This window comes from Rhinopithecus bieti, unplaced genomic scaffold (genome assembly GCF_001698545.2).
Source record: "Rhinopithecus bieti isolate Rb0 unplaced genomic scaffold, ASM169854v2 scaffold_29928, whole genome shotgun sequence".
Classification (NCBI taxonomy): Eukaryota; Metazoa; Chordata; class Mammalia; order Primates; family Cercopithecidae; genus Rhinopithecus; species Rhinopithecus bieti.
Window position 1 is genome coordinate 4,547,145 of NW_016814053.1, and position 26,172 is coordinate 4,573,316.

The 26,172-nt window shown below is 39.5% G+C and overlaps 1 protein-coding gene and 1 pseudogene across 4 annotated transcripts in view; one reads left to right on the top strand and one right to left on the bottom strand.

Moving 5' to 3' along the window:
* The window catches only part of FERMT2 (FERM domain containing kindlin 2), a 97,971-nt gene that overhangs the window by 41,357 nt on the left and 30,442 nt on the right, over positions 1 to 26,172 (bottom strand). The gene's annotated exons all lie outside the window — the stretch shown is intronic.
* On the top strand, positions 9,506 to 10,105 carry LOC108513672 (60S ribosomal protein L9 pseudogene; annotated as a pseudogene).

A 26,172-nucleotide genomic window follows, 5' to 3' on the forward strand; every position in this document is an offset into this window, starting at 1 on the left:
TGCAAGACTCAATTTTGTTAAGAAGTCAGTTCTCGGCCGGGTGCGGTGGCTCAAGCCTGTAATCCCAGCACTTTGGGAGGCCGAGACGGGCAGATCACAAGGTCAGGAGATCAAGACCATCTTGGCTAACACGGTGAAACCCCGTCTCTACTAAAAACTACAAAAAACTAGCCGGGCGAGGTCGTCGGCGCCTGTAGTCCCAGATACCCGGGAGGCTGAGGCAGGGGAATGGCATGAGCCCCGGAAGCGGAGCTTGCAGTAGCTTGCGTGGGGCTGAGTCGGCCACTGCACTCAGCTGGGCGCATAGCGGACTCGTCTCCAAAAAAAAAAAAAAAAAAAAAGAAAGTCAGTTCGTCTCATTAAGCTAAAAGATTTAATGAGATGCCAGTCAAAATTCCAATTTGCTTTTCTGTAGAAATTGACAGATTGTAAAATTTATATGAAAATGAGAACAATCCTAGAATAGTCACATTCTTAAAAAGAACAAAATTGGATGACTTGCACTAACTGATTTTAAGACATCATAAAGCTGTGTCAATCAAGACACTGCACTTACTGGCTTTATGAAAAGACGTACAGATGAATGAAACAGAAGTGGGCCCCCAAAACAGGCCTACATATGGGTGACCAGAATTTTTTGACAAAGACACCAATCCAAGGCGAAGGAAAAACCTTTTCAACAAAGTGCTGAACAATGATTCATATATATATTTTTAAAGACCATTAACCCTTATAACAATATGTGAAAATTAATTCTAAATGACCACCTATCTAAACACAACAGCCAAAATAATGAAACTAGAAGCATAAGACGACAAAGATTTCTTAGATAGGACACACAAAAAAAAGGAACCACAAAAAAATTGCCCTTTATTTAAAAACAAAAAAACCCAACCTACCTACTTTAAAAGACACTGCTGAGAAAACAAAAAGACAAGCATATAATGGGACAACATATTTGCAGCACACGTATCTGACAAAAGACTTGTATTCTGAATATATAGAGAGCCCAAACAACTCAAGAAGACAAATGAACTAAGGATCTGGACAATTACTTCCTCAAAGAAATATGACCAAGCAGCATATGAAAAGATACTTGACATTATCAACCATCAGGGAAATACAAATTAAAACCACAGTGAGATAGTGGTATCCACACATCAGAGAGGCCAGCATTAAAAAGACATACTACCCAGTGTCAGTGAGGATGTGAAGAGGAACTCAAACTCTCGTAAGCAGCTGGTGGGACTATTAAATGAGACAATTTTTTGAAAACAGCTCAGCAATTCTGTATAAACATACATGTACCACACAACTCAAGACATTCTACCTCTAGTTATTTACCCAAGAAGATGAAAAGCACATTTGTAATAACTTTGATTCATAAAAGCCAAAACTGAATATAACCCAGATGGATAAACAAAAATGTGATATTTGCAAACCAATGGTATACTGCTTAGACAATGGAACACAACTCATCAATCAGTAAAAAGAAACAAACTATTGACACATGCAATAAAATGAATGACTCTCAAATTTATTATATTAAGTGGAAGACAAATTAGAAAAGAGTATATGTGATTCCATTCATAAAATTCCAGAAAATGCCAACAAATCCGTAGTGACAGAAAGCAGATCAATTTGCTGGGAGCTGAAGTTTGACAGGTGACAGAAATATTCTGAACGTTGATTGTGGTGCTTTCAGAGGTATAAATATCTGTCACAACTCAAATTTTACACTTTAAACGGATACAGTTTATTGTATCTATTATACCACAATAAAGTTAATTAAAAAACAGTGTGAAACGATGAAGAACCCAAAAATTAACAGTAAAAAAGAAAAGCCACAGAAAGGAGAAGCAATAGGTCTACAGTCATGCGTCACTTAAGGATGGGGATGTGTTCTGATAAATGTGTCCTTAGGCAATTTCATTTTATTTTTTGTAGAGATGGGGTCTTGTCATGATGCCAAGGCTCCATGAGTTTGGTCTCCAAACTCCTTGGCCTCCCAAAGTAATGGGATCTATTATAGGTGTGAGCCACTGCACCTTTTTGTTTTTGTTTTTTTTTTTTTGGAGATCGAGTCTCGCCCTGTCACCCAGGCTGGAGTGCAGTGGTGCTATCTGGGCTCACCGCAAGCTCCGCCTCCTGGGTTCACACCATTCTCCTGCCTCAGCCTCCCCAGTAGCTGGGACTACAGGCACCCGCCACCACGCCCGGCTAATTTTTTGTATTTTTAGTAGAGGTGGGGTTTCACTATTATTAGTCAGGATGGTCTTGATCTCCTGACCTCGTGATCCACCCGCCTCAGCCTCCCAAAGTGCTGGAATTACAGGCGTGAGGCACCGTGCCCAGTCGCTGCATTTATTTTTAAAATTTATTTAAAAAATAAAGTAATTGCATTACGATGTTACAAAAGCTACATCATCACAAGGAGACAGAAAATTTTTAACTCCATTATAATCTTAAGGAGCTATCATTGGATATGTGGTTCATCGTTGGCCAAAATGTTGCTATGCAGCCCATGACTGAGTATTACAATGTCTGCAGCCCTACACTATATGCCAGAGTATGAAGAGAACAGACAACACAATTCATATCACTATAAAACTTGTAAAGCTGTAGACTGCTAATTACTGGATCAAAATTTTACATGTGGCAGTTTACAGCTTTAGGAGCCCATGACATCCACTAGATTCAACCCAGTATTATAAATTCAGAAAGCTTTTTGTTTGTAGGGGACCTGCAAGTAGGATCCTACCATGCTGCCACAGAGCTGATGAGGCACAATTTAAGGTGGAAGCACACAGCCAAACTACCTAGATTCAAATCCTAGTTCCACTATTTATTAGCTGTATGACTCTGGGCAAGCTACTCAGCCTGTCAATGTCTGAGTTTCCTCATCTCAAATGAGAATAGTGCCTCAGGAGGTAGTTGTATAAATTAAATGATACATAACAAATGCTTTGTAAGTATTTGTGTCTTAATGTTTTTCCTCTAATTATAAAACGGCTAACAAGAGAGGCCGGGCAAGGTGGCTCACGCCTGTAATCCCAGCACTTTGGGAGGCCAAAGTGGGAGAACTGCTTGAGCTCAGGAGTTCAAGACCAGCCTGGGCAACATAGGAAGACCTTTTCTCTACAAAAAAAAAAAAAGTTTTTTTTTTTTAATTAACCAGGCATAGTGGTGCACACCTAGAGTCCCAGCTACTCAGGAGGCTGAGGTGGGAAGACTGCCTGAGCCTGGGAGTCCAGGCTGCAGTGAGCCGTGACTGGGCCACTGCTCTCCAGCCTCGATGACAGAGCAAGACAATCTCCAAAACAATAAAACACACACACACACACCATGGTAGAAATTTGGAAGTTACCCCCCCCCTCCAAAATATAAATAACTGAATCATTTAGAATGTGTTCTTTCAGTACCATAAGACAGGGCAAAAAATAAAATGTGCTTATAAAAGATGAAATATGACTAGTAAATGATCATTTTAACAACTGCATAATATTCTATGTAAATAAATCACAATTTAATCATTCTTCTAATATTGAGCCCATTGTAAACAATATTTAATAATTCTACAAACATCTATGTCCATCTTTGTCCATATTTTATTTCAGAATTCACTGGAGTAGAATTACTGGATTAAAGGTTATAATATAATTTTAAGGCAAAGATGGAACAAGATGGATATATATTCTTGTTTTATGTATTTGATTAGTAGTAACGTACATCTTTTCATGTGTTTTAATAATTTATATATATTTTCTCATTTTTCTGTAAGATTTCTTCAAATCAAAGTTAATTTGCATGTAAAAATTAACATGGTAGCAATTACTGCAAACCACCTTGGACTTTCTTTTTTTTGTCCATGTTTAAATAACAAGCCCAAATAATTTATTTTAATAAGTATATGGGTTTTGGTCTGGTTTTCTGTTGGTTATTTCAATGTTACTATTAGAAACACTCGGTCAGGCATGACAGCTCACGCCTGTAAACCCAGCACTTTGGGAGGCCGAGACGGGTAGAGCACCTAAGGTCAGGAATTTGAAACCAGCCTGGTGAACACGGTGAAACCCCATATCTACTAAAAATATAAAATTAGCTGGGTATGGTAGCGTATGCCTGTAATCCCAGCTACTAGGGAGGCTGAGGCAGGGGAATCACTTGAACCCAAGAGGTGGACGTTGCAGTGAGTTGAGATCATGCCATTGCACTCCAGCCTGGGCAACGAGAGTGAAACTCCGTCTAAAAGAAAGAAAGAAAGAAAGACAGACAGAAAGAAAGACAGAAAGAAAGGAAGGAAGGAAGGAAGGAAGGAAGGAAGGAAGGAAGGAAGGAAAGAACGAAAAGAAAGAAAGGAAAGAAAGAAAGAAAGAAAGGAAAGAACACTCTGGGACATAACTAGGTTTTTATTTTGTTCTGTATTTTACAGGCTATTTTCTGATGGGTTTTCTGAAACCTGAAAATGGAATTAACAGAAGAACTATCCTGAATGAATATGTGACCACAGAGTAGGTGACTATAACTGCTCTTTAATTATTAATAAATTTGGGGTAAGTACATCTAGTAAAGAGCAGAAATCATGTTAACGAGTAAATACTTGCTCCTTAAATTCTGCCACTTTCTTGAAAGCATCTAGGCATATCTGATTTTTTTTAAAAAACATACTACAGCATTTTCCAGCTAAAGTTACACAATTAAAAATCAAATATTTTCTTCATTCTTGTATATTTAGGTTATAAAGTTAACCCACTTATCCTCAAATGTAATTCTTGGGGTTTCATGGATTAGCAATGATTGCTATAATTAGGTAGGTTCAGAAACTCAGAAGTGATTTCAAGTGTATCTTTTGAACCTAAGATTTATCTAATACAGCTGCATCATGATTTCCTAGAGTTATTTTTAAAGGAATAAGATTTAACACGTGAAGAGATCTAATGGTTTATGAATTCTACTTTTAATTCACAATGATTCCTCAGCTTTAAATGCCAATGGGGCCACACTGGGATAAGATAAAGGCATTAGAAAATTCCAAGCCTCTGAATAAGCAGTTGTCTACACTGCTTCAACGTTCAGTGGAGGGACGGTGGTGGTGGGGTAATCTATCTCTCCACCCATTCATTTCTCCAAAGTAAATGAAGTACTAGTATGTGATGAAATATCTAAAAAGTATTGAAGGATAAATAACAAATCCTTATATAACAAATCTCATGCCTGAGATAAGATATGCTTCTATCAAAGTCACCACAGGCACTATTGAGTGGGAGACAGTAAAGCAAGCATTACATTTCGAAAAGTTCTCCCAAATGTTTCCGGCATATCCCCAAGGTTTGAGAGTCACCGTACTCCATGATTCAAATGTATTTTTGTTCCTAGGTCATTTTCTGTCTGGCTCACAAACCAGGTAGTATTAAATGTATATTAATATGCATATTTACATTAGTAAAAGATTATTAAGTAGCTTTTTCATCAGTCTTAAGTAGATAAAGCAGTTCTTAACTAGATGGGCCCATGAGAATTGCTTGTAAAATCAATAATAATAATATCAAAAATACATGCCGGGGCCATATCCCCAGATTTTTGCATTAGCTCAGGGCTCCAGCAGCTTGTTTTACAGAAGTTCTGTAAGCAATTCTGATTCCAGCTTTTTTTCTTTTTTTTCTTTTTTTGAGACGGAGTCTTGCTCTGTCGCCCAGGCTGGAGTGCAGTGGCGCGATCTCAGCCCACTGCAACCTCCGCCTCCCTGGTTCAAGCAGTTCCCCTGCCTCAGCCTCCTGAGTAGCTGGGATTGCGGGCGCCTGCCACCACACCCGGCTAAGTTTTTGTATTTTTAGTAGAGATGGGGTTTCACAGTATTAGCCAGGATGGTCTCAATCTCCTGACCTAATGATCAGCCGGCCTCGGCCTCCCAAAGTGCTGGGGTTACAGGTGTAAGCCACGGCACTCAGCCTCGAGCTTCTTGATAATTACTAGCTTAGGGAAGGGAGAGAATGAAGGGTAGGAAGAATGACTTCTTATTTTTCTAATGGTAGGTAGTTCCATATTGGAACTGGGTAGCCATTGGCTGCATATGAAGTGTGAATAAGTGATTTTCATTTCATTACAACAATAACGAAGTAAACCTAACTCTCCACATTAAGATACTGATTATTTCATTGACATGAGAATTTAGGACTCACTGATTTACTGTATGCCTTGTATCAAGAAGTAATGAATAGATTTAGAAATCTGTATAAGATTTCTAAATGCGTAAGAGTGGGGCTGGAGGAGAGAATAAATAATTTTAAAAAATTTATATCAAAATAAAACATACCCAGAGGACTGTGAGACATGAAAACTTTAAAATGGCCATACCAAAATACTATACTAATTTATGCTCAATTTTACATTTCAATCAGGATAAGCTAGCATTTATGAGGCACTATGCAAAGCAGTGCTCTAGAACCTCTATAACAGAATATACAGAAATGAATTGACCGGGGCTCACTGTCACCCAGGCTGGAATGAAGTAGTGTTAGTGTGATCACAGCTCACTGCAGCCTCGACTTCCTGGGCTCAGGCAATCCTCCGGCCTCAGTCTCCCAAAATACTGGGAATGCAGGCCTGAGCCACTACACCCAGCCACAGCAATGACATTTAATGTTCATTATAATTAGCATGTTATCAAACAGAAGACAAATCTAGTCTAATATGTACAGGCTATATAATTACTATACATACAAAAAAGCATGAGGGTGAGGAATTGAGAAACTGAGATAAAGAAGGGTTCTCAGGGAAGATAAAGCTTTCTGGTTAAAAAAGTATACTGAATATGTGCATTTATTTTCACTCCTTTTTAAAATCATGTAAACAATAAACATAAACCTATAAGGGCCCCCAAAATGGAAGAAAATATTGGATAATAAATCTCAGAAAAGTTTTGGGAGGCAGAAGTCAGATGGAACAGTAACTTTGTAAACTGGATAAATATAAAACCAAGGTATTTGTAGAAGGAGGTACCAATGGGAAACACCCTGATTCACTGTTCTAATCATCAAACTGAGGCACAGAAAACAGACAGACTACCTGAAAAAATTTAGTCTGCCCCAACATCCCTTTCCTGTTTCATTACTGAATTAAACTCAGGTAACCTACTCCACAGACACACACCCTTTAGGATCCTTTACAAGCAGAACCTGAATAGCCCTAGGGAAAAGATCTTTTAGATACTGATGTTTGAAAAAGCTTGCTCAATATGTCTAAATACCTTACAGAGGGATGATGAGCTAAAATCCATACAATATAGAGCTTCCTATTAGGCACTGATAATGCCCCAGGCGGGCGCGGTGGCTCACGCCTGTAATCCCACCACTTTGGGAGGCTGAGGTGGGCAGATCATGAGGTCAGGAGATGGAGACAATACTGGCTAACATGGTGAAACCCCGTCTCTACTAAAAATACAAAAAAAAAAAAATTTTAGCTGGGTGTGGTGCCGGGCGCCTGTAGTCCCAGCTACTCGGGAGGCTGAGGCAGGAGAATGGCATGAACCCGGGAGGTAGAGCTTGCAGTGAGCCGAGATTGCGCCACTGCACTCCAGCCTGGGTGACAGAGCGAGACTCTGTCTAAAAAAAAAGTGCCCCAGCCAGACAGCCAATGATTACTAGACACTTGAGAAAGGCTTCTGTGGTGGGCAGAATACTAAAGGTTTAAGATCCCTACCCATGGTTACACAAGCACCAATCTAGGTACTGCTGTGAGGAGTTTTTGCAAATGAATTAAGATTACTTATTAACTCATTTTAGGGAGATTATCCTGGGTTATCTGGGTGAACCCAATGTAATCACATGAGGCCTCAGAACAGCAGAGGCAGGCAGAAGAGAGATGAGACAGGAATGGTCAGATAAATTCCGAGAGAAGACCTTGACTTGCTGTTACTGGCTTTGAAGATAGAGGAAGGGGGCCACAAGCAATGTGGAGAGCCTTTAGGAGTTGAGAATGACCCCTGGCAGACAAGCCAGAGGGAACCTTAGTCTTACAATCACACAGAACCAAAGTCTATCACGCAAAATTCATTCTCAGAGCCTCCAGGAAGGAACGCAGCCCCGCTGACACCTTAACTTCAGCCACTAAAGACTCTACAGAGGACACAGGTGAGCCACTGTGTATACACCTTTAACCTACAGCGACTGTGAGATAAATTCGTGCTGTTTCAGGCTGCTAAACTTATGGTAACTTGTTATGGCAGCAATGCAACACTAACAAACCTTCTAACAGGAAAGACAAGAGACCAAACAAAAAAATAACTTATGAGAAACAGACAAGATACAGACTACAGAGAACAAAACACAACATGCTTAATGAAGAGGCTGAGAAAAAGACAATGACATCTAGAAGAGATAAACAGGAGAATATAAAAAACAATGAGAGGTGGTGTTCACGCCTGTAATCCCAGCACTTTGGGAGGCCGAGGTGGGTGGATCACCTGAGGTCAGGAGTTCAAGACCAGCCTGGCCAACTTGCTGAAACCCTGTCTCTACTAAAAATACAAAAAAATTAGCTGAGCGTGGTGGAGTGTGCCTGTAGTCCCAGTTACTCGGGAGGCTGAGGCAGGAGAATTGCTTGAACCCAGGAGGTGGAGGTTGCAGTGAGCCCAGATCGCACCACTGCACTCCAGCCTGGGCAACAACAGCAAAACTCTGTCTCAAAAAAAAAAAAAAGAGATTTTACTTTAGATATTAACAATGGAGGGGGAAGGGTCCTTTCCATTTATTTTCACTATTCTGTTGAAGTATAGCTTATATAAAGTCCACAAATCTTAAATATATTTAAGAATACCTGTGTACAAACATCCAGATAGAAATATAAAACACTGAAAACTGGCCAGGCGCAGTGGCTCATGCTTGTAATCCCAGCACTTTGGGAGGCCGAGGCGGGTGGATTACCCAAAGTCAGGAGTTCGAGACCAGCCTAGACAACATGGTGAAACCCTGTTTCTATTAAAAATACAAAAATTAGCCAGGCATGGTTGTGAGTGCCTGTAATCCCAGCTACTTGGGAGGCTGAGGCAGAAGAATCACTTGAACCCAGGAGATGGAGGTTGCAGTGAGCTGAGGTCACACCACTGTACTCTAGCCTGGGTGGCAGAGTAAGACTCTGTCTCAAAAAAAACCCAAAAAAACAAAAAACCCCAAAACACTGAAAATTAAAATGTGATAGCCACCAAAAAAAAAAAGGTCAAGCAAGTGGATCCATCCAAGAACAATGTCTGACCAACAGTAACAGAGAGAAGAAAGAAAACGAAGAGGAGGAAATTATCAAGGAAATAATATTATGAAACAACTTCCCATAAATACAAGCAATATTCCCTGGTCAGAAGTCTCCAGCACAATGAATGAAAATAAAACCCTAACCAGGTAGGGCACGTTGTTACAAAATTTCAAAATGGCAGGGAAAAGAACAGATCCCAAAAGTTTCCAGTGAGAAAAGGCAGTCTACAAAAAAGATTAAAAATAAAACTCAAGCTTTTTTTGCTGCGTCTACTGCAAGAATGAAGACCATTCTCAGCAATCAGACTGTCGACATTCCAGAAAATGTTGACATTACTCTGAAGGGACGCACAGTTATCGTGAAGGGCCCCAGAGGAACCCTGCGGAGGGACTTCAATCACATCAATGTAGAACTCAGTCTTCTTGGAAAGAAAAAAAAGAGGCTTCGGGTTGACAAATGGTGGGGTAACAGAAAGGAACTGGCTACCGTTCAGACTATTTGTAGTCATGTACAGAACATGATCAAGGGTGGTTACACTGGGTTTCCGTTACAAGATGAGGTCTGTGTATGCTCACTTCCCCATCAACGTCGTTATCCAGGAGAATGGGTCTCGTTGTTGAAATCACGAAATTTTCTTGGGTGAAAAATACATCCGCAGGGTTTGATGAGACCAGGTGTTGCCTTGTTCAGTATCAGCCAAAAAAGACGAATTAATCCTTGAAGGAAATGACATTGAGCTTGTTTCAAATTCAGCGGCTTTGATTTCAGCAAGTCACAGCAGTTAAAAACAAGGATATCAGGAAATTTTGGATGGTATCTATGTCTCTGAAAAGGAACAGTTCAGCAGCCTGATGAATAAGATCTAAGAGTTATCCAGCTACAGAAAGAAGATGCCAGATGACTCCTAAGACCTACTTGTGATATTTAAATGATGCAATAAAAGACCTGTTGATTTGGGAAAAAAAAAAAAAAAACATAAAACAAACAAACAAACTCAAGAACATTACTAGGAGGCCAGGCATGGTGGTCATGCCTGTAATCTCAGCACTTTGGGAGATGAAGGTGGGAGGGCTGCTTGAGGTCAGGAGCTCAAGACAAGTTTAGGCAACATAGTGGTACCCCATCTTTACAAAAAATTAAAAGATTAGGCAGGCATGGTAGTACACGCCTGTAGTCCCAGTTACTTGAGAAGCTGAAGCAGGAAGATTGCTTGAGCCCAGGAGTTAGAGATTAGAGTGAGCTGTGATTGTGCCACTGCAGTCCAGCCTGGGCAACAGAGCAAGACCCTGTCTCTTAAGAAAAAAAAAAAAAAAAAAAAGAAAACTATCAGGACTATTAATAGCAACACTGGAAGCCAAAAGATAATTTAACAATGACTTCCAAATTCTGAGGGAAAAATAATTTTTGATCCAACAACTCTATTAAAGGGCAGAATAAAGACAAACACAATATCTCAAAATTTACATCCCATTCACCTTTTCTTACTGTCCTGATGGAGAATATATTCCACCAACATAAGAGAGCAAATTAACACTGAGGAAAACTCAAAGACAAAATACAAGAGAGAAGAGAAGATAATGCTGAAGGTAAGTCCTAGGGCTGTGACTTTCCACCTTGGCCAAGAAAATATCCACCCCAGAGTGCAAGAGGATGTCTAGGAAGAAAAAAAGAAAAGTGGGGAGTTTGACTATAATCTGAAAACGTATTTGATCATGTTGAAAATTAAGGAGAATAACAGAAAGTAAACAAATCAGCAACAGATACATGTTGCAAAAGTAGCAAATGATAAAAAGACATACGACACTTTGGGAAGCAAAGATGTGAAAACTGCTTGAGACCCCAGGAGTAAGAAACCAGCCTGGCGCCTGAAATCCCAGCACTTTGGGAGGCTGGGGTGGGTGGATCACCTGCAGTCAGGAGTTTGCAACCAGCCTGGCCAACATAGTGAAACCCCATCTCTACTAAAAATACAAAAACTAAGCTGGGTACAGTGGCTCATGCCTGTAATCTCAGCACTTTGGGAGGCCAAGGTGGGCGGATCACCTAAGGTCAGGAGTTCAAGACTAGCCTGGCCAACGTGGTGAAACCCCACATCCACTAAAAATAAAAACATTAGCTGGGCATGGTGGCATGCACCTATAATCCCAGTTACTAAAGAGGCTGAGACAGGAGAAATGCTTGAACCTGGGAGGTGGAGGTTGCAGGGAGCCAAGATCATGCCATTGCACTCCAGCCTGGGTGACAGATAGACTGTCTCAGAAAAAACAAACAAAAAAACAAAAATTAGCCAGGCGTGGTGGCATGTGCCTGTAATCCCAGCTACTCGGCAGGGTGAGGCATAAGAATCTCTTGAACCTGGGAGGTGGAGGTTGCAGTGAGCCGAGACTGCACCACTGCACTCCAGCCTAGGTGACAGAGCAGGACTCTTTCTAAAAAAAAAAAAAAAAAAAAAAAAAAAAGAAAGAAAAGAAACCAGCCTGGGAAATATGGTGAGACCCCATCTCTAAAAGGAGGGGGAAAAAAAAAAGGCATAGGAGATAGGAAAGGTAAAATACACATTTTGGCTCAGAAAGTAAAAATGTCTGCTTTGTTAATGTCAACAATGACAGTGATTCAGCCAAAAATTATAACAGTTATAATAAAGAAGAAAGGGTTGAGGCCAGGTGAGGTGGCTCATGCCTGCAATCCCCAGCACTTTGGGAGGCCAGGGCAGGTGGATCACTTGAGATCAGGTGTTCAAGACCAGCCTGACCAACATGGTGAAACCTCGTCTCTACTACAAATACAAAATTAGCTGGGTGTAGTGGAGTGCACTTGTAATCCCAGCTACTCAGGAGGTTGAGGCAGGAGAATTGCTTGAACCAGGGAGGTGGAAGTTTCAGTGAGCCGAGATCGCGCTACTGCACTCCAGCCTGGGGGACACAGCGAGACTTAATCTCAAAAAAAAAAAAAAAAAAAAAAAAAAAAAAAAAAAAAAAAAGGATTGAGTGGAAAAACATCAACAGATATCTAAAATTGATAAAAAGTAACAGTATAAGCACATATTTAGAATTATGAAAATGAAAGCCAGAAACAGTAAAATAGTAGAAAGTGGTAGAGAATGCAACCAGGCACTGGGGAGAAATCAGGCAGTAAAGTAGTTTCATGGTACAAGCCTTTTTTACTTTAATTCTGCATTTACTGCTTTGATTAAAACATAATTTTAAAAAATCTTTCTGCTTACTAAATAAAGAATGCATTGGAAAGAACAAGAATGGATAAAGGAGACTGCTTAGGAGGCTCCCAGAGCAGGAAGAGGTGGTGGCTGGAATACCGGAGGAGTGGAGGGTGGAGATGGAGAGATGTGGGAAGACTGAAGACATACCCTTGAGGCAAAACAAACATTTGGAGGTGATAATGAGATGTGTAGGTGAGGAAGAGGGCAATGCTAAGGATGACTCCCATGTGTCTGGTATGTGTACCTGGGATGGAGGAGCCTTTTACTACTATGGTGATTGCTTGGGGGAAGGCGGACAAGAGGGAGGAGGGAGCACAGAGATTTGGAAAGGAATACCATGAGTTCAGCCTTGAGTGTGTTCAGTTCAAAATTTTGGTTAAAGAAATGTTTTGTTATTATACGTAATGCTTCAATGAGCATATGATGGCTTTCTAAGAAAGATGCAAGGCTAGAAGAATATCTAGGAAGAATGAAGAATGGAGGATTTCAAGTAAGCTGGGGTAACAGGAACTTGACTTACTCTCCTGTTTTATTTAAACAATAAGAAATAAAGGAAAAGAAAAACACTTTCCGACATTAGGCAACAAGATGCACAAAAGAAAGACTAAAAGGATGAACTGAGTGCACCAGCTTACTGCCTATGGGCAGGAGAGGGGCGCATGGGGCCTGGTCTTGCAGAGTTGAGAGATCTGGAATGGCATTCAGGTATGACAAGGTGGCTAGAACGTGTGGGGCAGGGGACAGGAGAGAAGGGAGCTCCACGTAGAGTGCTCCGGAGGTCTGCAGAGGTGTTTCCTGGAGTCTAGCTGAATCCTATTTGTGCATTTGTTAAGAGGAAGCTACCAGAGACTGCAGAAAGAATCAACGGCTAAAAGAGTTAATGTTCCCATCAAGGAGAGCAGAAAGACCACTACACAGAGTACTGAGAAGAACTCTCGGAAGACTATGACCTCAGTAATGAGGCTAAATTAGTCCTAAGGCTAATGTTGCCTCTGGTCTACCCTAGTAAAGCTTCAAAGCAAAAGAATCCAACTAATTCCAAGTAATTTGGTGACCAGAAAAAAAAGTCAAGACTACTCAATACAAAAAAATCCAGCCACTATGACGCATAACAACACACAGCCGGGAGTAAAGAGTGGGGGCGGGGAAGCACAAATAACTCAGATGATAGATAAAAAATACTGAAATAGCTATATAAAGATATTCCATGTTTAAGAAACTAGAAGAAAACAAACATAATAAAGAGAAAAATGAAAATTTATATAAAATGAAGCCAAAATCAAACTTCTAGTGATGAAAATACATCTCAAATGAAAAGGCACTGGATGGGATTAACAGCAGATTAGCAGCAGAAAGATCAATAAACTCGAAGATATGAATAAACCTTAAAAACATGATTTCAGGACACATCATAATCAAATTGCTGATAACCAGGGTAAAGATAAAATCTTCCAGGGCAGACATAAAACATAGAGGAACAATAATAGACTTCTCTGAAATTATGCACACTAGAAGACAACTGAGGGACATCAATTACTGGGGGGTAGGGGGAAATTTAGAATTCTTCTCCCAGCTGCAGTATCTTTCAAAAATGAAGGGAAAATCAAAACTTTTTTTTTTTTTTTTTTGAGACAGGGTCTCACTCGGTTGCCCAATTTGGGGTGCAGTGACACAATCTCAACTCACTACAACATTTGCCTTCCAGGCTCAAGAGATCCTCCTCGCTTAACCTCCCCGCTTAACCTCGTGAGCAGCTGGAACTACATGTGCATGCCAATATGCCCAGCTAATTTTTTGGTATTTTTTGGAGATGGGGTTTCGCTATGTTGCCCAGGCTGGTCTCGAACTCCTGGGCTCAAGTGATATTTGGCTTCCCAAAGTGCTGGGACTATGTGTAGGCATGAGCCACTGTGCCTGGATCAAATCAAAACTTTTATAAACAAAAAGTCAAAACTTCATTACCAGTAGACTTGCACTATAAAAAGAGAGGCATATGAAGTTCTTCAGGTAGAAGAAAAAGGAGACCACATGGAAAGGATACTTACAAAGAGCACTGAAAAATGGGAAATATGTGATATGAAAGACCATTTTGCTCATTTTAAAATACTTTACTGCTTTGGGGGAAAACAACATTGTAGGGTTTAGCATATATAGGAGTAAAATACATGACACAAAAAGGACAGGAAGGAAGAAATGAAACTAAACTGCTGTAAGGTTATTATACTATGTGTGAAGTAGTATATTATTTGAAGGCAGACTGTGAATAAGTTAAAGTTATATACTGTAAACCCTAGAGCAACCACTAAAATGGCAAAATGAAGGTCGTAATAGCTAGTAATTCACAAGTGGAGATCAATGTAATCAAAACACCTCCCGCCCCCAAAAAACAACCCCACCAAAAACCCCTTAATCTACTAGAAAGGAAGGAAACAGAAAAGAAATGGGACAACAGAGATCACAAATTGGTCTTCACCAAAATGAAAACTTTTGCTCTTAGAAAACACTGTTAATGAAATGGTAAGCCACAGACTGTGAGAAAATATTTGCAAAACATATCCAATAAAATTTCCATATCTGGGATATGCAAAGAATGCTTACAACACAATTACATGACAGCCTAATTTAAAAGACAGGCAGGCGAAGGATTCAAACAGACACCTCACCATTATATGGGTGGCAATTAAGCACATGAATAGATGCTCAACAACATTAGTCACTAGGGTAATGTGAATTAAAGCCACAAGGAGATAGGCTCTGACACCTGCTAGAATACCCCAAACTGAAAAATGTTTCAAGGACACAGATCAACTGAAACTCTCAAGTACTGACAGGCAGAATGCAAAATAGTACAGTCACTTTGGAAAAGAATTTGACTATTTATTACAAGGTGAAACATCCACTTATCATATGACCCAGAAACCTACTCATAGCTTTTACTGCTCTTGAGTAAATACCTATGTTCACAAAGACCTGTAAGTGAATGGTCACAGAAGCTTTTTAAAAAATTAAAAGCCCCAGCCCTTCCACTGGTGAATGGATAAACAAATTACGGTATATCCATACAACAAAGTACTACTCAGTAATAAAATGGCGTTGATAACACACAATAATATGGATGAAGGTCAGAAGCATTATACTAAGTAGAAAAAGCCATACAGAAAAGACCAAATAATGTAGGATTCCATTTATATGACATTTTAGAAAAGGCAAGACTATAGTGGTAGAAGGCAGATAAGTGGTTGGCAGAGGTCAGAAGGGTAAAGAGGACTGCCAAAAGAGGGGCATACGGGGACTATCCTATATCTTGCTGGTGGTCCATTAGTCAAAATGCACTGAATTTTGCCATTACGATTATTTTACCTTAAATTATACCGTAACAAAACTGATCAAAACGATAAATAAAATTAAAGGACACAGCTTATAAGATGTCCCTTGGGTCCTCTCCTTAATAAAAATTTCATTTTTTATTTCTTTAAACTCCTGGCTCTATTGCTCAGTTTGACTGACTAGATACTAAAAAGGGCATTTGGCAGGTCTGCTGACAGGCTAACTGACCTGCCATTTCTCAGCCCTCTTGCTTGCGGCTAGTATAAGGAAACTGGAAAAGTTCAGTGATATTCATGTTTCCCCAGTCTCCCTTGCAGCTAAGGGCAGTCATATGACCTAAGGTGGGCCAGCAGGATGTGAGGGGGGCGTCCGGGATGTTTTGCTTTGCTGTTAGGACACAGGTGTGGAAGAGAGGTGGATACTCCACCTCCTGAATGCAGCTATAGGTTGAGCACCCCTAACCTGACTAAAATGCTCCAGTGAGCATTTCCTTTGAATGTCACACTGGCAGTCATAAAGTTTCGAATTCTGGAGCATTTCAAATTTCAGATGAGGGCTACGCAATCCATGTATGCCTGGAACTCTAGGAAGCATCTTACAATCATGAGGCCAACCTGACATGCTGAGGGGTGAGGAACTGAGGGATGGAAAGAGTTTGTCCGTGAAGACACAACTGAACAACGAATCCAGTTCCAGCAACCACTTCATTTTCTCAAGTAACTTCTTACGTGAAAAAGAAGGCTCTTATTAGTTTAACGCACTGTTAAATCTAGATTTCTGGCCGGGCATGATAGCTAACGCCTGTAATCCCAGCACTTTGGGAGGCTGAGGCAGGTGGATCACTTGAGGTCAGGAGTCCAGGACCAGCCTGGCCAACAAGCCGAAATTCCACCTCTGCTAAAAATACAAAAATTAGCCGGGTGTGGTGGTGGGCACCTGTAATCCCAGCTACTCAGGAGGCTGTGGCAGAATTGCTTGAACCTGGGAGGTGGAGGCTGCAGTACAAAAAAGTAGTTTAAGTGACTCGTTTCCTTTTCATCTTTATTTAAAAATCCCTCATGCCTGTAATCCCAGCACTTTGGGAGGCCAAGGTGGGCAGATCGTGAGGTCAAGGGATCGAGACTATCCTGCAAAGACGGTGAAACCGTCTCTACTAAAAATACAAAAATTAGCTGGGTGTGGTGGCACACGCCTGTAGTCCTAGCTACTTGGGAGGCTGAGGCAGGAGAATCGCTTAAGCCCAGGAGGCGGTGATTGCAGTGAGCCGAGATTGCACCACTGTACTCCAGCCTGGCAACAGAGCAAGACTCCATCTCAAAAAAAAAAAGGGGGGGGGGCCAGGTGTGGGGGCTCACGCCTGTAATCCCAACACTTTGGGAGGCTGAGGCAGGTGGATCACGAGGTCAGGAGATTGAGACCATCCTGGCTAAGACAGTAAAACCCCGTCTCTACCAAAGATACAAAAAATTAGCCGGGTATAGTGGTGGGCGTCTGCAGTCCCAGCTACTTGGGAGGCTGAAGCAGTAGAATGGTGTGAACTCGGGAGGCAGAGCTTGCAGTGAGCCGAGATCGTGCCCCTGCACTCCAGCCTGGGTGACAGAGCAAGACTCTGTCTAAAAAAAAAAAAAATCCAATCTTTATTGTTACCACTAAGACAAACCTTTTGTACAGAGTTCTTACGTACAGCTTAATTTACCTAAACCACTTTAATAATTACAAAAAATTTTAAAGCCCAACTGAGCTTCAGTCAGTCTGAGTTCTATTCCACTAGCATTTTGTGCTTCTCTATCCCTATCAGATAGATTCTTCTTCACAAGGCTAGAACAGAAAGAGAAAAAACAGGAATGAATGAGCATATATCTAATGCGGAAAGACCCAAATGACATGTCCTATTGATAATATAGAATGGTCACAAGCTCTAAACACAAAATATGTTCTTTCATAGTAGTTCTCTGTCGATTGTCAGATTTTGGGAGAAACTTTCATTTCCTCTCAATAAGGCTCTTCATTTGTGAAGCCTGCGTGGCAGAATACATTACATTAAAAAAAAGACTTTCTTTGCCAACAGTCTTTCTGTCCAAAAGAAAAGGAAAATGCAACAAAAATTTCATTTAATTATTACACAGAAGCACTGATCTGAAAGTACGTTTTGAAAGAAAAAAATTATTATACAGAAGCATTTTCTCAACAGTTAAATTATAAAAGATAATTTTTACCAAATTAAAAGCTTGGAAATGTCAGTGTTCAGCAAAAGTAGGTATTTCCCTTTAAATGGTGTTCTGCTGGTCTTGCATCACTGTCCTTTTTCAGTGGTTGGCACACCCTTCACATTTACTTGGTAATCTTAGGTAACAATGTATTTTGGTAGCAATGGAAATGTCCTCATCTTTCTTAGTTTTAATTCTACTGCTCATACATTAAGTAAGCAAAAGCCACAAAAGTAGACACAAGAGAGTTAAATTAATTAAGTCACAATGACCACTACTTAGTGATTTCATTTTAATTTGGGGGAAATATTTAATAACTTGGGTTGAAAATTAAGTAATCTAAAACAATTAATAGAAAAAAACCCTAATTATTCCTGGGAAGAGTTATACACTGTCACTTCAGTGTTCAGTTTCAGTGGTGAAAAAAAATAATAAACCGCTAGAGTAATGTTTCCCATAATGTAACTCGGGGGTTGGCAAACTTTTTCCATAAAGATAGTAAATATTGTAGGGTATGCAGCTCTACTCAACACTGCTGCTGTAACGCAAAAGCAACCACAGACAATACCTAAGCCAATGAATGTAGCTGTATTCCAACACAACTTTATGAACATGGGAATTTGAATTTTTATAATTCTCACAGCATAAACAATATTATTTTAATTTTCCTTAACCATTAAAAAAATGTAAAAGCCTAATTATAATTAGTTCCTGAGCTACACAAAAGCAGGCTGCAGGCCAGAGTTTGCCAACACAATTTAATCACTTGGCAAATCAACTACCCTTCCCTCTTTCCTAACACACATATGAAAATTTTATAACTTCCAAGAAATATTTTATAGCAATAACAGTGTTAAATTATGTATTAAATATGCATTTATTAAATATATATTACATTATTATCTAAGGCCAATTAGCTGTTTTCTTATTTATTTCTGTAGCCAAACCTCAACTGTATAACTATTTGACTGCATCTTCACACCCTAGTTTTTCTCCCAGTTTCCTCCAAATGGGGACCCCCATCTTAGGAACCCTGCTCTGTGATACTGACCCCCGCCCTACCCCCAATTCTTCATGATGTTAAGTAGACTGCAGCATAGAGCCTGTTATCAGATACCCCTCTTCCCTGTCGTGCTGCCAGCATGTGAAGACATCTATATATTCACACGTGTCAAGTACTTGGACTCTCACCAAACACTGTGATCATCTAAATTTTATCTCCCAGATTTCTGAAATCTGTGTCCTTGGTATCTGCTCCTTCATGTAAACATGACTAGTCTGTAAAGCACAATCCCTTTTGTTTCGGACAATTTCATAATCAGGTGCCTTAGTTCTTGGAGTATTCTCTAATATATCTACAAATAAAATTACCACTCATTAAGACCCTCTCTTTTCTGTAGAAAAGACTTTAGTCTTATAACTTATCAAAATCTTATGTAAATTTCTACCCATTAATACTGATAGTTCACAGACCCTTAACAGCTGTTAAGACTGTTTAGAGGAAATATAATGTAACTACCCAATGGAGCAGAAATTCCCTGAACATCCTGTAACAGATCACTACTTTTTTTTTGAGACAGAGTCTTACTTTGTTGCCCAGGCTGGAGAGCAGTGGCATGATCTTGGCTCACTGCGACCTCCACCTCCCGGGTTCAAGTGATTCTCCTGCCTCGGCCTCTCAAGTAGCTGGGACCACAGGTGCCACCACGTCCGGCTACTTTTTGTATTTTTAGTAGAGACGGGGTTTCACCATGTTGGCCAAGCTGGTCTTGAACTCCTGGCCTCAAATGATCTGCCTGCCTCGGCCTCCCAAAGTGCTGGGATTATAGGTGTGAGCCACCATGCCTGGTCATAGATCCTTACTTTCCATTCGATCCCAGTGATAGGATTAACCGATCCTTATTTCTTTATTCTATCATTTTTTCCTCTTATTCATTCAATTAATGTTCTCTAAGGCCATACCCTATGCTGAGAATACAAAGATGGAAAGGCATGTTTCTGACTTTAGAAGTTTACATTCTAGAGAAAACAAAACATAAAAGCTAAAGGTGGTTTTGATCCTTTAATGAAAATAGCTTTCTTGTTTATACAAATATTACATATTAAATTGTTAAAAACAGCAACAACAAATGATTGCAAAAGTATAAGAAAACAATTGGGGATAAAAAGCACATACTTGATAGATCACCCTGAGATAACCTCTGTCAACATTCTAGTGAAATACTTCCAAGTTTATCTCTAGGTGAATATTTGAACATAAATGGGATAATGTAGATATGCTTACTATATAGTATCTTTTTGTAATCTAAATTTCAAACATTGCAAACGCAAAATTCTAACACTATGAGATCCCCCAGGAGTAAATGGGCCAATATACTCAATGCATGGATGAGTGCTCTCACTGGATATGGCTTCTCTGTCCTTAGAAGCTGGATGTTGCTGCCACGTATGCCACTAGAATGAGGTATTTGCTATCCTGGCTTGAGTCACGAGTTCCTGACTCAAAGTTCTAGAAGACATTTCTGATGTGCATGTAACCTAGACCTGGCCAACTGCCTGCACTCTATCTATGAGGAGGGTTGGGAAACAACTATCTGGACTTTATGGTTTCACTAGGAGGGAGGTGGGCTTTGTCTCACACAACTCATAAGGTATGACATTTCCAAAACACAGAGCCAGAAGTTCAGATGCCATGCAGCCAAAAACAGTAGCAGTAGCAGCTGCTGCAGCAGCAGCAGCAGTACTCCCAGTAGTAGTAGTAGTAGTAGTAGTAGTAGTAGTAGTAGTAGTAGTAGTAATGAAAGCCAACCACCCACTACAGATATATTTAGGAAGGTGGAGCAATATTAGTGTAACAACCTGAAAATCTTCTCAACATCTAACTTCATTCTATACAGCAGAGAGTGGAATGAAGAATGAATGCATAGAACATTTTATAAGAAAAAATCTATGAGATTTGATGATAGCATGAGGCCAGTGAAGATAGGCATAAGGAAGTAAGGTATAAGGAGCTCTAGATTCTTGTCACAGACCGTGACAAGAACCACTTAGGTGGGTTCTTGTCACTCTCTGTGTGATCTTGGTCAAGTCACTTCCTAAGCTCCATTTGGTTAAAATTCCCACGCATTCTGGAGTTAAAGGCACTAGCAATTATAACAAAAAACAGGCTAGGTGTGGTGGGGCTCCTGCCTGTAATCCTACTGCTTTGGGAGGCAGAGGCAGGTGGGCTGCTTGAGCACAGAAGTTAAAGACCAGCCTGGGTAACATCGCAAGACCCTGTCTCTACAAAAAAATACAAAAATTAGCCAGGCATGGTGGTGCATGCCTGTGGTCCCAGCTACTTGGGAGGCTGAGGCAGGAGGATTGCTTAAGCCCAAGAGGTCAAGGATGTAATGAGCTGTGTTCACACCACTGCACTCCAGCCTGGGTGACGGATCAAGACACTATCTCAAAAAGCAAAAAACAAAACAAAACAAAACAGGAAAAGATCTCCCCCCAAACAACAACCAATATTAAACTCAATGTCAAATGCTAAAAGCATTTCCATTTAAGTCAGAAACAACACAATAGTCATCATTACTGCTATTATGCAATACTGTGCTAGAGGTTTAATCGAATACCATAAGATAAAGAAATAAGATGTACAAAAATGGGAAAGGAAGAGAGAAAAGTTATTCTTTAGAAGAGATATGATTGTTTACATAGAAACTCCAAGAGAAGGCCGGGCGTGGTGGCTCATGCCTGCAACCCCAGCACTTTGGGAGGCCGAGGCAGGCAGATCCCCTGAGGTCGAAAGTTCCAGACCAGCCTGGCCAACCTGGCCAACATGGCAAAACCCCGTCTCTACTAAAAATACAAAAATTAGCCAAGTATGGTGGTGCGCAACTGTAGTCCCAGCTACTTGGGAGGCTGAGGCAGAAGAAGTAGTTGAACCCAGGAGATGGAGGTTGCAGTGAGCCAAGATATTACCATTGCACTCCAGACTGGGTGATGGAGAGAGACTCTGTCTCAAAATAAATAAATAAATGACAAAATGTAAATAAAAAGTAAAAAATAAGAAAATCCAAGGGAATCGATAAATTATCAGAATTTATCAAAGAGTACAGCAAGGTATCAGATATTAGATTATAAGAAAAAAATAAACAGCATTCCTAATAGCAGTATCCAATTAGAAAAAGTATAAAGCCCCGGAAGAAACCTTTTTTTAAAAAGTACAGTATCTTTCTAGATAAAATGTTATTTAAGGACAAAAAAGGTAACTTCAACAAAAGGAGACAGATTTTATTCATGAACGGAAAGATCTACATAAAATTAATGCATGCATTTCCAATCAATTACTATGGAATTTTCCCTGGAAATTAACAAATTGTTTCAAATTTCATATAGAAACATATAATTCCAAAATCAACTCACGCAATTCTGAAAAATAGCAAAGAAGGGGTACTTGCCCTACTAGATAGAGATTTATTATGAAGCTACAGAAATTCAAACAGTATACTATCCATGTAAGGACATATAAATGGATCGATGGAAAAGAATAGAGCATACAAAAACAGATCCACACAACATGGAATTTTGGTTTATGACAGAGCTGACATGCTTATGTGGAGAAATAACAGACAATTCAATAAACTGTGTTGGCTAGCATTTTCTCCTAAAATATGCCATACTACATCTCTATTTCACAAAACACACCAAAGTAAATTTTAAGTAGATAAAAGTGGTAAATGTGAAAAACAAAACAATAAGAGTACTAGCAGAAAATACAGATACCTGTAATTCAAAATAGGAACAGCTTTTTTAAATACTCCAAAAACACAAACCAATGTTAATGTCTACATGACCAAAAAAGACAAAAATAAAAAGTAAATAAAATTAATCATGAACAAAGGTTTAAGACATTAAACAGACCAGGAGAAATTATTTGCAGCACATATTAGAATTTATAAAGAACTACAAATCAATGGTGAAAGATAAAAGAAGAATGGATGAACAGACACATGTCCACTTGAAAGCCTGCATACAGACGTTTACAGCAGCTTTATTCAAAACAAAGCAACCAAGATATCCTTTGGTAAGTGACTGGATAAATAAGCTGTGACACATCCAAAAGATGGAATATTATTTAGCACTAAAAAGAAATGAACTGGCCTGGCGTGGTGGTTCATGCTTGTAATCCCAGCACTTCGGTAGGTGGAGGTGGGTGGATCGCCTGTGGTCAGGAGTTCGAGACCAGCCTGGCCAACATGGTGAAATCCTATCTCTACTAAAAATACAAAAATTAGCCCGGCTTGGTGGCAGGCGCCTATAATCCCAGCTACTTGGGAGGCTGAGGCAGAAGAACTGCTTGAAGCCGGGAGGTGGAGGTTGCAGTGAGCCAAGATTGTGCCACTGCATTCCAGCCTGGGCAACACAGCAAGATTCTGTCTCAAAAAAAGAAAAAAAGCAGCAGCAGCAGCAGAAAGAAAAGAAATAAGCTATCGAGCCACAAAAACACATGGAGGAAAGTTAAATGCCTATTATGAAGTGAAAGAAACCAATATGAAAAGGCTACATACTGTATGAGTCCAAACATATGATATTCTGGAAAGGGCAAAACTAGGTAAAAGGATCATTGGTGGCGATGAGGCGAGAGGGATGAATAGGCAGAGCACGGAGATTTTTTGGACAGTCAAACTATTCTGTACAAAATACAATAGTAGATATACATGAGTATATATTTTTCCGAGCCCAAAGCATGTACAACACCAGAAGTGAACTCTAACGTAAACTACTGTCACTGAGTGATAACGATACGTCAATGTAGGTGCACCAGTTATAATAAAGGTACCACTCTGGTACAGATTTTGAGAGTGGGGAAGGTTGTGCATGTGTGAGGATAGAGGGTATGTGGGAACGAGTCTCCGTACTTTTGCTCAACTTTGCCGTGAACCTACAACTCCTGCAAAAACTAAAGTTTATTAATTTCTCAAAAATGGACAAACGATATAAACAATTAAAAAAAGGAACTTAGATGTCCAATAACGATTTAAAACATACTTAGCTTTGTAAACTAAAACAAAATACTGTCTTTTCTCTTGGAAACAAAAACAATAAAACAGACCATAATCAAGTGTTAGTGAGGATTTGAGGCAATGGGTTTTCATACATTGCTGGTTGGAATATAAACTGGTATAACCAACTGGAAGATAATTTGACAGTACTCTGAAATGAATTACGTATATATTTAAAACACAGCAATTTTACTTCTACTTCTAGGTGGATACTCGAGAGAAATTCTTGCACACACATACAAAACTGAGTAAGAAAATACCTACACGGTAATGGCAATAACATATACCATTTATGGATATATATACACAGAGATATGTGTCTGTGTGTGTGTGTCTGTGTATTTTACTGGATACACATTGAACTTATGATAGTAGTTGCTTTGTAAAGGGAAGTTAGGAGAATGAGACTCAAGAATTTTACCAGTATTACTTTGACTTCAAGTCCTATTTGTCATTTGGCAAAATGACAAAATATCAACAATCATTAATTCTTGATAATGGGAATTTGGTATTCTTTGTACTTTTCTCTATTTTAATAATAATAATAATAAACCTGTTTCACATAAAAAAAATTTCAAGGGCATTAGATCAAAAAGGCAATGTGAATCTACCTGTATCTCCCCTCCTATATCCCAAATCCCCTGAAATGACAGCAAAAGATCTTTAAAAATTGTAGGAGAGGGAAGATGAACATTCGTAACATTGCTAGGAGACAGGAAACTACGTAAGAGGGTAAAAAATGAGTGATTCTTGAAAGACAGAAAAAAAGTTGGTATTAGTTTAAGGGAAGCCACAGCCCAAACTAACACAACAAATGGGTGAGGATTCAGACTCCTCCAAGCTCCATGCCTACAAGCATAAGCAGCAGTCAGGGCTCTGAGTTAAGAGGCAGGCAGTCCCGGCACCTCCATATTGTCCCCAGGCCAGTGCTTGAGACGTTGTACAGGAGCAGCATTTGCCCACAGGCTCTAGCAGTGGGTGTGGGTGCTGACACCAGCAAGGAAGACTGGGTACTCTGGCGCTAGCCCAACTAAAATATTTTCAAATGTTTTCAGCAACATTTAAAACATTTGAAAATGTTGCAGCATTTGCCCTAAGAGTGAAGCAACCTAACTGATCATCAACAGGGAAACGTGGTTATAAATTATACTTGATCTTAGCCAAAAAGGCCAAGAAGTGATTGGATGTAAATTAATAATACGTCTATACTCTGAATTACAGCTTAAAATAATGTATAACACATAGAAAAATCTAAGACATTACTGAGTTTAAAAAATACACATAAAATGCTCCTATTTATTAAAAAACAATCCGATATGTATGGATAAATAAATGTATAGAAAATCACCAAACTGTCAAGAATGATTACTTAGGGGAAAGGGGAGCTTACTATGTATTTCTATATTCACTGATTCTTTTACAACAGAATATATTTATAAATTACTAGTATAATTTAAAAATTTAACATGAATAAAAAACTGTAGTTCTTTATTGGAATTAAAATAAGAAGTCACTAAATGTATCTTTAACCAAGAATTTCTCAAATAGGAAAAAATACAATAGAGTTCTGCACTAGTGGTAGTGACAGCAGTTCACATTTTCTCAGATGGTTGAATACTTCCTGTCATATGACATAACTGGGTCAGCCAAAGTAACCCACATCTCATTTCAGAATGCATAAACAGAAATACTACAGGGATGTTCAAAATGTAGACTGATGAACGAAGACAACACTCATAGTCATTTCCTTAGGAGCTGTGTCAGGCCTTCAATGAAAGAAGTGACACAATCTGCCTGAATCACTAAAATCAAATAGTGACTTATGTGAAGGAAACATTGCAAAGTCATGTGTGTTCCCCTGAAAACAGTGCCTGTTCCCTTACCCTCCCCACAAAAACAAGGTATTAAATAACAAATATCAGATATAATTCTAGTAAGGAAAGAATCTCTACTAGGATCTTTCTGTTCCACCTTCACCCAGCATTTATCTTAATAGAAAAACTTTAATGAAGTAGAAATTTCACACACATACATGTATACATAGACAGTTCAGCCCCACACCCCATTCCTTGGGATAAGCTATGTCAGTCATCGGTCATATGTACGTCACATAATTCGTATT